The sequence below is a fragment of the Phodopus roborovskii genome, unplaced genomic scaffold, assembly GCF_943737965.1.
Source record: "Phodopus roborovskii unplaced genomic scaffold, PHOROB, whole genome shotgun sequence".
Lineage (NCBI taxonomy): Eukaryota > Metazoa > Chordata > Mammalia > Rodentia > Cricetidae > Phodopus > Phodopus roborovskii.
Window position 1 is genome coordinate 45,461 of NW_026125586.1, and position 8,925 is coordinate 54,385.

Below are 8,925 nucleotides of genomic sequence, written 5' to 3' on the forward strand. Positions count from 1 at the left end.
GTCTTTGAGTCTAAACATATAAGTCTCTTTGGGTTAGGTGCTCCAAATCTTCAAGGGCAGTGGTGGCATATGCCTTTAATCCCAGTACTTTGGGGGCAGAGGCAGGGGGATCTCAGTGAATTTGAGGCCAACCCGGTCTACAAAGAGAGTTCCAAGACAGCTATGAGACAGCTAGGACTATTACACAGAGAGACCCTTTCTCGAAAAATAAAAACAAGACAAAACAAACAAAACTTGGTTATAAAAAATAAATAAATAAAGAATGTATCAAAAAAAGAAAGGAAGAAAGAAAAAGAAAAAATAGAAGACAGTTTAAAGTTTCCTGCTTTGCCGAAGAGCCTGCCAGACACACTATGGCCTATGGACTGAAGATGGAAGATTACAGAAGAACTTCGGGTGACTGACCAGGCAGTGAGTTGTCTCTGTCATTTCTAGAGTTTATATACTATCTTTCTGTGATCTTTGAAGGAGTTGAAGAGAGTTAGTTATGGTTATAGTTTTCCCTAGTTAGGATTAAAGATAAGTTACATATAGGACTTTAGACTCACAAAGATAGAATAGATGATGGAATATTTTCTTAAATCTTACTAAATGTTAATGGACTAAATATTGTTAACTGTGATTCTTATTTGATAACTGTTGTGTGATATATTTTGCTATGTTAAGGTTAAAACCCTTTTTTTATTTAGACAGAAAAGAGGAGAAGATGGGAGATGTCATTCTGTAAATATGTTTCTCATATTGGTTAATGAATAAAGCACTGTTGGCCAATACGAAAGCAAGATAGGCAGGACTAGGAAACAAGGAGGATTCGAGTAGTAAGGAAGAGTCAACAGGTAGAGACTGGAGAGAACAGAGGTCCAGGCCCACTCGCCAGTAAGATGAGACCACGTGGAAATACTTAGATTAAAAGAAATGGATAAATAATTAAAACAGAGCTAGCAGATAAGAAACTAGTACCTGGCCAATAGCATTATAAAAAAGAAGAAGAAGAAGAAGAAGAAGAAGAAGAAGAAGAAGAAGAAGAAGAAGAAGAAGAAGAAGAAGAAGAAGAAGAAGAAGAAGAAGAAGAAGAAGAAAGGAGTTAAGCAGAATTAAGATGAAGGAGCCCTTTCCTTCATGGCTGTCCCATGGGCAAGTTCGAATCAGGCCATGCCTCCAAGCCAAAAGAGCTTACCGAATGGCCCACTCCAGCTGCAGGACTACACTTCCCAGTAGGCCACAAGGCTGGATGCTGCAGAGCCGGAAGTGAGGAACATGAGGCCCTAGGATACAAGGGAAGAGGCTGTTGGGGGGCTAGAGGGTGTGCACATGAATAGGCAGGCCGGATCTCTGGCATGGCAGAGGCCAGGAAGCGGCAGGAGCTGCTTCCCCTCATCAACCACCATCTGCTGCAGGCTGACTACGTCCGCGAGGCGAAGGAAGTGAAGGAGCAGAGCTGCCAGAAGTTTCCTGGCTCAGCCCATCACCCTCTGGACATATATACACACTGGCAACAGACCTGGGAGCTCAGACAGAAACAGAAGGCAAAGGATGGTGCCCCACTGCAAGCTAAGGAGTATCGGGTGCCAGACCCCATTAGCAACTCGGAGAGCTCTGAGAGGAGGAAGAAGAGGCAGAAACCAAAACTGCCAAAGCTGTCCCAAGACTGACATCTATCAATTCCACAGCAACGGCTGCCAATTTGCCATCAAGCATGAAGGAAAAGGCGCAGGCAAAGACGAAGACAACCAACAAGGTGGTGAACTCTGCAGCACCCTGCATCAGGAAAGGCGGTGGTCCACCTGCTTTCTGGGAAGACACCCAAGAAATCAGCAGAGCTCATGGCAAACACTATCTTGGCCTCAGAAACTGAGGAGGAGGGCAGTGTCCAAGCCCTCAGAGCCACTTCCAAGCCTAGAGTGTTGTCAACAGGTCAGGCCAGCAATTCCAGTGAAGACATCTCCATCTCAACTGATGAGACTGATGTAGAGGTGAAACTTTCAGTGAAATCAGCCCAGGCCAAAGCTTCCCCAGCCTCTGCCAAGGAGCCTATGACAGAGACAGCCCCAGGCCCTACCAAGTTAGGGAGTGTAATGCCCTGGCCAACATCAGGGAGGGGGTGATCCTAGCCAGGTAAAGGTCACTGGAAAAGTTCTTCATGCTAGAGCTACCTAAGTTTCTGCCAAGGTGGTCTCTGGAAAAGGGTCCATGTCAGCACCACCAGAGAACACTAGGCCCATAGTCATCCAGGGCAGAAAGGCCAGAGAAGGAGACAGAGAGCAGAAGCTAGGACAGATCAACAGTCAGGATGAAGAGCCATTTGCTGTGACCACTCCTCAGGTGAGGCCTTCTGGGAAGACCCTTAGCCCCCTGCCAAGGGGGCTCCTCTAATCACCCCTGGGAAGGCAGGGTCTGCAGCAGCCCATGTCCAGGCAGGAAAGCTGGATGACTCAGATAATAGCACTGGGGAGTCAGAGAGCAACAGTGGGAAGACACCAGCAGCTATGACTCCAAGCACAATTCTGCCCAGGTGAAACCTTTGGTAAAAAGCCAGCAGGTCAGACCTGCTTCCACTGTAAACCTGGGGCCCTAAGGAAAACGTGCCCACCCACCCTGCCCCAGGAAGGCAGAGTCAGCAGCTCCCAAGATCCAAATGGGAAAAGTAGAAGAGGACTCAGAGAGCATTAGTGGGGAATCTGAAGACAGAGTGGGACCCCAGCCAATGCAAAGGCCTTGGGGGAAAGGGCTACCCCTTCACTCCCTCAGAAGACAGGGCCTGTGGCAGCCCAGGTCAAGATTGAAAGGTGCAAAGAAGACTAGGAGAACAGTGAGTAGTTCAGTGAGGAGTCAAAGAGGCAGCTCCTGCTCCAGCTCAGGCCAAACTAGCTCTGGAAAAGCAGACAAAGTCTTCCCCTAGGAAAAGCATCCCACCACTCTTGTATCTGCAATGGTCACCTCTGTGTGAATGAGCACCTCATCCTCTAGGGAGGAGAGGCCAGGAGCTGCCCCTGGCACCAGGAGGGTATGGGTGAAGTCTGGTGAAGGGCCTCCAAGGGAAAGATGTCTTGGGACAAGGGATGAACCCAGTGCACCCCGGGAGGCTGGGGCCTACAATTGCCCATGTCAGGATTACAACACAAGAAGACACAGAGGACAGAGAGCAGGAATCCAGCAGTAAGGAAGATGATGAGATTCAACACAGGCTAAGTTCTCAGGGAAACCTCTTCAGACCAAAGCCAACCCACCTCTCACTAAGGCATCTCTGGGCCAAATGGCCAGCATTTGCTTCTGGAAAAGCAGGAGAGCCCATCCAAGGAAAAGGCACCTGTATGTATTGTCCAGAACAGTGCTGTCTCTGCAAGGAGCCAGTGATCTGTTCCAGCCACAGGTAAAGCAAGCACAGAAGGAGCCAGTGGCTTCAGGACTTGGAGAGCAGCCGTGAAGAGGAGTCCCACAGGAGAACAAGAGGCACAGTCCAGACAAAACCTGTGGGGAAGACCTGTCTCAGACCTGGCCAAGGCATCCCTTGGAAAAGGAGCACATCCAGGAGCCACCAAGAAGACAGACCTACAACTACCCGGACCCAGACAGGGAAGACAGAGGACTCAAGACCAGTAGTGAGGAATCGGACAGTGACAGGGAGATGCCGTCAGCCATCATCTCAGCCCAGGATGGTATCTCACAACCTTCCAGGAGCAGAACCTCAGCACCCACAGCCCCATAGAAAAACATAGAGGAATACTCAGACAGCAGTGATGAGGAGCTGAGGTCTGCCCAGGTGTTTAAAAACCCTCTGATTTCTGTCAAACCTAATTCTAGTCCAACTGACCATGTGCTACCCTTGCACAAGTCCAGGCTGTGAACATCCCAAGGGAGGCCCAGGCCTCAGGCTTTGTGGTCAGAGCTTGTCCTCTGGGAGTGAGGATGAAGATATGATTGCTGACACACAACCCTCCACTTGTGCCACTAAAACCAATGTGGAAACTGTGCCCATATCTCTCCCACAGACAGCTTCCCAACCCAGCAAGGGTGAGCAGTTCAGTCAGATACCAGAAGACAAGAAACTAGGCAGTATCCATTCAGATCATCAATGGCCTGGAAATACTCCCTGTGACACCTCCCCAGAGCACCCCTTTTCAGGTCAAAATAACCAACAAGTTCAGAAAACCCAAACTTCTTCCGAAGAAGCAGCCTCACTCAAGCTAACCTAGGAGCTCAAGTGATAGCAGCAACACCTCTTCAGGAAGCAAGAAGGATGCCATAAGACCCCAGATGGCCATGTCAGCCCCCCCAAGACTGAATCCGGACCTTTCTCAGGAGATGTAGGAGATCCCTGCTGAATCCAGTGAAGATGAGTTGGTTGCGCCTTCACAGTCTCTCAGGTTTGTGACTCCTGGGGTGACGATGGCCATTTTTCAAGGCTTCAAAAGCCATTCCTTGGCTCTAGCCACCAAAAATAACCCAGATGGCAAACAGAAAGCAAATTCCCAGAATGCTGTAGACACCATGTTCCCTAAAATTGTTTTCCAGAGTTGTGACCTCTGAGACCTGTGGTCCATGTCAGATCCTACACCTCCAAAGCCCAAGAAGGCCAAGAAAAGTACCTGGACCTCAGCAATACCCACACAGGCTCTGCAGAACAGCATCACTCAGTGCCAGTGCCTCGGAGCAGTCCTGGCCCCTGAGCCAGGTACATCTTCAGGCCTCTGTGGTGAAGGTCTGACAGGACTGCTGGTGCAGGGAAAGGTAGATAGCCACAGAGGCTATTGAGGAGAGTGGGAATGGGTAGAAGGGCCAGAAGGAAAAGTATTGGATGATCAGCTAGTAACTGGGCCCCAGAGAGCAAGATGGCCTCTGGGACATACAAGACAAAATCAAAGCTAGATGAAGTGAATGCTCATGGCAAGGGGAAGGGATCACCTGGCTCTCAAGGAGACAAGGACAAGCCTAAAAGTGATCTGGGGTTAAAGGTTGAGAGTGGAGAGTGGAGAGAAAGAAGGAAAAGAAGAAATCCAGTTTGAAAAAAAAAAGGCAAGAACAAAAAGGGAAAGAAGAAAGGAAAAAAGACCTGAGCCAAAGACCCTAACTCAGAGATCAAGAAAAAAAAAAAAAAAAAAAAAAAAAAAAAAAAAAAAAGACAGCAGACCTGTTGTGTGAGGGCCAGCACACCAGCACATAGAACAGTCTTGTTTGTCACAGTGCCACCGTCCCCAGACCTCTGACCTCTGGCCAGTGTGAGTTGAAATTGGAATTTTTAACTTACCCTCACTCAACAAAAGATGATGGCCAACTCCAGCGTGTGCTGCTGGCCTAGCCAGTGAGCATGCAAGGAGGCAGCAGTCCCAGGAGGAAGAGAGATGAATCACACCCACCCCCTCTGAGTGCTGCATAAGATGTGTACAGTGTATGTGTGCGCATGCACGCGCACGTGCACACATCCTGCCTCTCTCCTTCAAATCCTCTATGTCCAAAGGCCTTAGGACCTCCCCTCCCCCCCCCTCTCTGTAGACCCAGCAGTTCATCCCATTCCCTGGATCCCTGGCTTATCCCAAGGCCTTGTCCTATCAGTTTTCCAGCTGTTTTTTTTTTTTTTTTTTTTAAGAACTTAAAATAAAAGACTTTAAATGTAAAAAAAAAAAAAAAGAAAAGAAAAAAGGAAGGATTCATAACTTTTATCCTTGATGCTGCAGGCATTATGTGCCTTACTTGTTTTAATAGTATCATGTTACACTTAGGGGGATCACTAGTGGCTCCCTACCCAGAATTCTATATATTACATGAATGTAGCTACACACACACATACACACACACACACACAGAGAGAGAGACAGAGATAGAGGCAAAGTACGTTTTATATTTTCTCACATACTAGTATGTCTAGGAGTGAAAATACCATGTTATAGTGAGTATTTCCATCATTTACAGCATTTGATTAGGATACAGCATGCATACATATTACCTTTAAAATTCCTGGTACCCTATCAATCAAAAACCACCTAGTCAGATTGTTTAGTCTCCAAACACAAATGATTAAATTTCTTATGTTAAAAACAAGAGAGTTTCAATGAGGTTTATTGATAGATTATCTATAAATTAAATAACAAAGTACTTTCAAACTTTAATGTGAAACTTACATATATATTCATTTTATATAGGTTGAGAACAACTTCATAAAGATTGTTTTCATAATGCCTCCAGCTTGTACCTTCACTAAATGAATTTGATTCACAGTATGTATGGTTAAAATTGTTTTCTACATCCATAACCCTTATATTTGTTATTTAAATTACATTTTTAAAATGTCTGTTGATTTTGACATAAGATGGGGATAGTTACCTGATTTTCAATAATTCTCTGAACCTTCCAAGATGCTTTGTATTTTCTCATAAACTGATGAGACTTTAGCAGTCTGGTGATACATTGTTTATCAAGGTAACTCTGTTATCCTTTACATTAACACTTTTTTACTTTTTCATTTGTTTTGTCTGAAAAACCAAAATTTGTAGGTTCGTATATGATCCCTGATAATTAAGACTGAGATGACAACAGAATGTCCTTCTTTTTTACTGAGCAGGCATTGGAAGCAGATAAGAGTACCCTCAAAATCTATACCCGAGTGAGGCGGCTGTGTGTGGTGAAGATGGCATGTTGATACCATTACACTTGCTTATGGCACAGTGTATACCAGGCCCAATGTATTGTTTTACACTTGTGTTTTATTGGCTCATTTTAGAGTTTCATACAGCATGCTTTGATCATATTCATCTCCCCTCCCTCAAATCTTCCATAATCCATACCTCTTCCCTACCTGTCCAATATGCTGAATATTTTATAGTATTCTATTGACTTCCTTAACATGGTATTTACTGAACCTGGGTTATTCAATAACTTCATTGTTAATGAAAGTGTCACTGTAAAAAAGACTTATCTTTTATGAGTTTTCTCGTTTTCAAATTGTGTTAGGAAATAGTCTACAATTAGCATTTCTGTCCAAAAAGAAGTTTGTTCTATTTTTGAAATATGATATGTATTTTTTCATTTTTATGTGAGCATATCTGTGTGTGTGTGTGTGTGTGTTACTGTTCTTGCTTGTCATGCATGTTCATGGATTTTAGAAGTGGGTATTTGCCATCATGTGGATTTTGGGGATTGAACTCAGATCCTCTGGCTTTGTTGCAGGTTCCTTAACTTTCTGAGCTATCACATTAGTCAAATTCTGTAGTAATTTTAAATTTTAACTAATTTTTATTATTCACAATCTATTTGGGGTTATATATACCTGAGTATGAAAAATTCAAGGGATCAGTTCTATAGTAAAACAACAACAACAACAAAAACAGCAAAAACAGAAAGATTCAGTTGTTTCAGCATGTAGGACGAGATTTGATAATAATAACACACATAGTACATGGACATAGACATATGTAGCTGAGAATGACCTTTACCTCTTAAGTGTAAGGATTACAGATATTAGCCATCATGCCTTGCTTCATATGCTTTCTTTTCTATGGAAAGGTATGATCCGTCCAAATTTTTGAGACAGTTATACAATGTATGAACAAACAATAAGCAAGGTGACTACATCATAAAGCCAGTGCTTCTTCTAAGACAGACAACCAGGTTAATATGTGAAATAACTAGTAAATATATTAAGAGCACTTAAATTAAAGTACTACACTAAGGGGCTGGTGAAATAGTTCCCATCACCACATCACGCAGTTCACAACCACCTGGGGAGCAGATGCTCTCTTCAGGCTTCTGCTACACTGGCACACACATAGTGCTCATACATATACTCAGTGTCCCCTCTCCACATGTGAAACTAAAAATTAAAGTAGTCATTAAAAAAGTACTGCACTATAAGGGAGAAGTAAGAGGAAGTTATTTGTAATATCTTAGAATTTTGCTAAATGCACACACACACACACACACACACACACACAGCCCACGTGACCATATTAAACCTTGCTTTGTAAATGTTCTATAAGCATTTCATTTGTCCATTTTGTTTTGCCAAGGTTGATATGGGGGGACAGAGAATACTGGTGAATATTCCTTAAAGCAAGGCTGATCTGCTCTGTAGCAGGAGTGGGACAGAGAATACTGGTGAATATTCCTTAAAGCAAGGCTGATCTGCTCTGTAGCAGGAGTGAACAGAATCCACACATATTTTAATGAGCTAGGTAACTATTGCTGGAGAATCTATATTTTACTCTTTTGTGTGTACCCATGATTCTCTATAACTATCACTCTCTCTGGCATATGATGGAAAAATGTCTGCCACAAGTGTTTGACCTCTATGGGCCAAAGGCAAGTTTCTGTTCTTCACTTTGATCTAGTCACCTGGTAGGGCAGAAGAGTTGACAGAGATTCGTCTCACTCCCATAGAGGAGCACTGCAGGGTCCTTCTCTGTCACTCGGCACAAGTCCCCACCCAGAGCAAAGCAATGATTCATCCTTCTGTCCCAGTCACAGCTGTAGACCTGGAAAGTGGGTATTAAAATACATAGGTCTGGATGATTTTATGTAAATATGGTTTCTTCCCATGCAAACAAGGTCAAAATACTAAAGGACGAAATGGTCTTTTGTTCTTTCACAGGATGTATTCCTGCTGCCTACCAGAGATCCCAAGAATCCAGTGACATTTGGACTGTTTAACACTGCCAGGTGAGAAGTTCATAGTCATCAAAACAGTATGAAAGAGAAAAATGTATCACTGCAGTACATTTCATGGTGTACATACCTCAGACATCGACTCCCATCATCACTCCCATCCTCTCCTTTGTAAGTGTCCAGCTTCTCTTTCTTTCCCCTGACTGCCATTTTAAAAAATATTTTGATCACTGCTACATATGGAGGATCAAGTATCTGAATATAATCTTTCCATCACTGAAGAACTCAGTGACTTTCAAGAAAAGTTTAACAAATGTTCTAATATTTAAA

The 8,925-nt window shown here is 43.9% G+C and overlaps 2 pseudogenes; both read left to right on the forward strand.

Annotated features, from left to right (window-relative positions):
- The first annotated feature begins 1,337 nt into the window (after window positions 1–1,337).
- On the forward strand, window positions 1,338–2,951 carry LOC127217053 (treacle protein-like; annotated as a pseudogene).
- A 108-nt stretch (window positions 2,952–3,059) lies between these two features.
- On the forward strand, window positions 3,060–5,139 carry LOC127217054 (treacle protein-like; annotated as a pseudogene).
- The last annotated feature ends 3,786 nt before the right edge of the window (window positions 5,140–8,925 follow it).